General features: G+C 36.9%; 1 protein-coding gene across 4 annotated transcripts in view; it reads right to left on the bottom strand.

The window, feature by feature from the left end:
• Positions 1-6,000, bottom strand: part of UGT8 (UDP glycosyltransferase 8) — a 93,970-nt gene that overhangs the window by 29,801 nt on the left and 58,169 nt on the right. The window lies entirely within an intron of this gene.

Below are 6,000 nucleotides of genomic sequence, written 5' to 3'. Positions count from 1 at the left end.
ATGGAAGAGGCAAGCACACTGCTTTCAGCTATAGAGGGACCAGGCAGAGAAGCATGTTCACCACTGCATACTCAGTACCCAGTAGAGTATCTTGCAGATACTTAACACTCAGTAAGCTTTAACTGAACAAAGGAAAGAAGGAGATACGGGATTTTAATAGGCATAAAGCAAGGACAGGACATCTTAGGCAAGGAAAGATTTAAAAATGCATAGACCACAAATTATAAGTTGCATTAACTCGTTCTTTTGGTGCATATTTATGAAAGGCCTATAATATTCCAACTCCAAGGACACCAAAATGATGAAACAAGACGTCTACCTCAGGACACTCATAGTCCAGTGAGGGAAAGATGAGTAAATAAATCCTTGCAAATTCAATATGATGTGCTAACACAGACTATGGAATTCTGATAAAAGTATCTAAGGGTTCAGGAAGTCTTTCAAATGAAGTGATGTTAAAAATGGGGACCAGATCAGTTGTGAGTGAATTGTGAGAAATAAAATTAGAAAGGTAAGCAGGTAGTCCTGACTGCAAGTATCAGGTTTTTGAACTTAATCATTTATGTATGGGAACCACACAGAATTTATCAAGAGAGAAATACCAGTGTTGTACTATTTGAAGATTAATTAGTCTTTGTTTTTAGGGTAGATTAAGTTCAGGGAAGAAGGACACTGTGACTGAAGGGTGAAGTCTGGGAAAAAGGTGAGCAGCCTTTGTAATTGTCACACATGAGGTCATTACAATTTGCAGAAAATGGGAATGGAAAAATAAAATGGAACAGAAAGGGACAGAAAACATATCCAAGGAAGAACCACCAGTATTTGCTGAAACCAGGAAGAAAGATGCATTGAAGTAGTTTAAGAAATATGTTATTTCATTTTTGATGTGTCATGGCTTTCAATAGAATATTAAAAAGGAATGCATGTGGTTGGTTGGCTATTGTGCAAGATTTAGTTTGGTGTATATTTCTAATACAACATCTGGTTGAAAACCAAAAAAAAGGAAAAAAAAAAACAAAGAAAAAGAATGCCTAAGTTAGCCAAAGTGATTCCCTTTCTATAACTCCATATGTACTATACTTAAAGTCTTTGTTTCCACCTAAGCAACTAACATAAAAGTTACAAGTGCGTTCATGCATCCAACAGAGATCCACTGAGGACCTACTGTGTATATGCCAAACACCGAGCTCAGCACTGTCAGAAGGAAATAAATTTGAATGATTTACCTGTGAAATAGTACCTTACTCTACAGTAATGGCAGGAAGAAGCTATTTAAAAGTCAAGTAATACTAACCTCACTCAGGAATACGTGATAACGTTTATTCTAAGCCCCACAAGGGCCTTTTCATCAGTACCAAATGGAATACCACAGAACACATAACTACTTCTACCTGTTATTTTATGGTTCAGGACTTTTTTTGCCCCCAAGGATTTTCCCAACTAATTGTCTCAACTGTAGTTAGGTGTCATCCACCTTATTTAGGTGCTTTATCATTCACCAATACTGTGTAACTATTAAAATTTAAACTTAACGGTTATAGTATTTCTTTCCATCCTTCTGAACGTAAATGCCTAATGGCCTAGAAGCTGCTTTCAATGCCACTGCCATCATCTTGCATCCAGAATTGGTTTTATAACTTAATGTTTAAACAAAAAAGTCAGAGAGAATGTGACTGTGCATCTCAAGTACTGGGCCCCGCCATTTCACAGTTTTTACCTTGGACCTTAAGCCACAATTTTACAAACTAAAACGCCATTAAAATAACAAGAACAAAAAGCAAGCTTCTTTGTTTTTCTTTTAGGCCCCCCAAAAATGATTTCCCATTTTGGAGAACAACAACCTTTTAAAGGGTCAGCTCTTTCTAATTTTGTTCTGATTAAAGTGTGATACATATCAGAGATCCCATCTTATCTCAGAGGGCCACCAGTAATATACACAAAAGACAACACCATATTCTGCATTAAAAAGAATTTCTTGGACTTCCCTGGTGGCGCAGAGGTTAAGAATCCGCCTGCCAATGCAGGGGACACGGGTTTGATCCCTGGTCCGGGAAGATCCCACGTGCCATGGAGCAATTAAGCCCATGCACCACAACTACGGAGCCTGCGCTCTAGAGCCCGCCGTGCCACAACCACTGAAGCCCGTGCGCCACAACCACTGAAGCCCACGCGCTTAGAGCCTGTGCTCTGCAACAAGAGAAGCCACCACAATGAGAAACCCATGCACCACAACGAAGAATAGCCCCCGCTTGCCGCAACTAGAGAAAGCCCGTGCGCAGCAACAACGACCCAACGCAGCCAAAAATAAATTAATTAAAAAAAATTTTTAAAGAAAAGGAATTTCTCTAAATGCAAGAGGAAAATACTGTCTTTAGACAATTCCACCCTATTAAGTTTTCTATAAGTTATCTTTTTACGGGACTTTAAAACAACATTTTTTAAATAAATACATTTTTCTCTTATACCAACAGAAAGTCAAACAGCAAACTTAAATCCTGTTGCTTACAAACTAAAGCAGATGACAGAGAAAAGAGAAAAAAAATAAAATGATGTTTTATTTACTGAATTGTTGAGTGCTAGTTTATTCAGCTGTCCATACTGGGTGGTTCATTACAGCTGCTCATTCAAGTGAAAATGGAAAAGTGAATTCAGGAAGCAAAATATTCATAGCCCAGTAAGTTGGTAAAAAGAACACGTTTAGCTAAAGAATCTCATATTGAAAAGTATACATCAATAAAATTTGAACTAAAATACTATAACAGTATGTTTTTCTTGCTTTAAGCTAATTGCTATTGATTATTGCATGCCTAGTATATGCTGGGCATGGCATGAAACAATGTGCTTTACTTACTCTACTATCCTATTTAAACTGCAAAATACCACTATAAGGTAGCTAGTTTCCCCTTAATACAGATGAAAAACCTGCAGGCTCCAAGTGCCAGTATCTCAAAGATATAAATGGCTTAAAAAAGTTCCACCAAGGGCATCCCTGGTGGCCCAGTGGTTGAGAGTCCTCCTGCCGATGCAGGGGACACGGGTTCGTGCCCCGGTCCGGGAAGATCCCACATGCCTTGGAGAGGCTGGGCCCGTGAGCCATGGCCGCTGAGCCTGCACGTCTGGAGCCTGTGCTCCGCAACAGGAGAGGCCACAACAGTGAGAGGCCCGCGTACTGCAAAAAAAAAAAAAAAGTTCCACCAAGGTTAATGTAAGTTGGAAAAGCTCGTGATCTTTCTGCCAGCCATTAGTGCATCTGACTTCACAATTCTGTTAAATACCTGGGGGTCAAGTTACCAATTTCAACAAGAGGAGGCTGTTACTCAGCTTGATGGTAGCACTAACTCCCATGTATACTCCCTTACAAAACATAATGAGCCCATTTCCTCCTCTTATTGATGTTTATTTCTTTCCCTTTAAAAGAAATTTCCACCTGCTTAAAAACTATTAAATTTCATCTTGTAACATTTCAAATTAACTTTTTAAACTATCCATCATGTTGTAATATGCACAGATGGATGGAAAAATAATGACTATCAATTTTTCCTTTTTCTGTCAAATTGCAAATGAAGATGAGAAGACTAATTCAGGCAATGGAGAAATCTAGACCCTGTAATTTCTTCAAGTTTAATTGCATCTAGTTTAGGTTCTAAAAAACTAATAAAATCCCAGCCATGCCAGGCTGGTTTAACATTCAAAAATAAATTAATCTATCACATCAACAGGCTAAAACAGCAAAAAATCACATGATCATATCAATATATACAGTAAAAGCATTTGACAAAATCTAACACCCATTCATGATAAGAACTGCTAGTAAATTAGAAATAGAGAAGTACCTTCTCAACTGGATAAAGAACATCTACAAAAAACTGTAGAGCTAACACCATACTTAAATGAAATAAACTAGAAGCGTTCCAACTAAGATCAGGAACAAAGGAAGGATGTCCCCTCTCACCACTCCTTTTTGACACTGTATGGGGATGCAATACATTAAGATAAGAAAAGGAAATAAAAATTATATCGATTGGGAAGGAAGAAATAAAACTGTCTTTGTTCACAGATGACATGATGATTAGAAAGGCCAAAAGAATCTCCTGGAACTAATAAGTGACTATATCAAGGTTTCAGGATACAAGGTTAATACACAAAAGTCAATCACTTTCCCATATACATACCAGCAATGAACAAACGGAATTTGAAATTAAACAATATTATTTAAATTAGCATCTCCAAAAATGAAATGTTTTGGTATAAATTTAACAAAATATGTATTTAACAAAATATGTCTATGTGAGAAAAAGTATACAACTCTGATGAATGAAATCAAAGAACTAAACAAATAGGAGATATTGCATGTTCACAGACAGGAAGACTCAATATTGCCAAGATGTTAGCTCTTGCCAACTTAATCTATAGATTCAATGCAATTCCATCAAAATTCCAGCAAGTTATCTTGTGGATATCAACTGATTCTAAAGTTTATATAAAGAGGTAAAAGACCCAGAATAGCCAACATAATATTAAGAAGAGGAACAAAACTGGAAACCTGATGCTTCCCAACTTCAAGACTTACTTTACAGCTATAGTAATCAAGACACTATGGCATTATCAAAAGAATAGACCAATAGGTCAATGTGACAGAACAGACAACCCAGAAATAGACACACAAACTGCTCTTTGACAAAGGAGCAAAGGCATACAATGCAGCAAAGACAGTCTCTTCAACAAATGGTGCTGGAGCAGCTGGATATCCACATACAAAAAAAATGAATCTAGACACAGACCTCACACCATTCACAAAAATTAATTCAAAATGGATCACAAATGTAAATGTAAAAGACAAAAATATAAAACCCCTAGAAGATTACATAGGAGAAAACCTAGATGACCTTGGGTATATCAATGACTGTTTAGATAAAATGACAAAGGTATGATCCATGAAAGAAAGAACTGATAAGCTGGACTTGATTAAAATTAATATCTTACTGCTCTATAAAAAATAATTTCAAGAGAATGAGAAGACAAGCTGCAAACTAAGAGAAAATGCAAAAGACACATCTGATAAAGGACTGTTATCCAAAATATACAAAGAACTCTTAAAACTCAATAATAAAATGAACCTGATTTTAAAATGGGACAAAGACCTGAACAGACACCTCACTAAAGGAGATATATAGATGGCAAAGAAGCATATGAAAAGATGCTCCACATTCTATACTGTCAAGGAAACACAAATTAAAACAATGAGATACCACCACACACCTATCAGAATGGCCAAAATCCAGACACTTGACAATACCAAGTACTGACGAGGATGTGGAACAATAGGAACTCTCATTCATCGCTGGTGAGAATGCAAATATAATACAGCCACTTTCGAAGACAGTTTGGCAGTTTCTTACAAAACTAAAAATATTCTTACTATCTGATCCAGCAATTACTCTTGGTATTTACCCAAAAGAGTCGAAAACTTATAACCATACAAAAACCTGCATATAAGTACTTATAGCTTAATCATAATTCCCAAACTTGGAAGCAGCCAAGTTGTCCTTCAGTAGGTAAGTGGATAAACAAACTGTGGTCCATCCAGACAATGGAACATTACTCAGTACTAAAAAGAAACGAGCTGTCAAGCCATGAAAAGACATAAAGGAACCTTAAATGCATATTCTCAAGTGAAAGAAGCCAATCTGAAAAGGCTACATACTACATGATTCCAACTATATGCCATTCTGGAAAAGGCAAAATTATAGAGACAGTAAAAAAAAATCAGTGGTGGTTAGGAGTTGGTGGCGGGGGGCGGGATGAATAAGTGGAGTTCATAGCACTTTAGGGCAGTGAAACGATTCTGTATGACACTATAATGATGAATACATGTCGGTATACGTCTGTCAAAACCCACAGAATGTGCAACACCAAGAGTAAACCCTAATGTAGACTATGAACTTTGTGGGGTTATGATGTAATGATGTGACACAAGGTTCATCAATTGTTATAAACGTA

The sequence above is a fragment of the Orcinus orca genome, chromosome 4 (assembly GCF_937001465.1).
Source record: "Orcinus orca chromosome 4, mOrcOrc1.1, whole genome shotgun sequence".
Lineage (NCBI taxonomy): Eukaryota > Metazoa > Chordata > Mammalia > Artiodactyla > Delphinidae > Orcinus > Orcinus orca.
The sequence above is the reverse complement of the archived record's forward strand: the minus strand, read 5'-3'. Positions and strand labels throughout refer to the sequence as shown.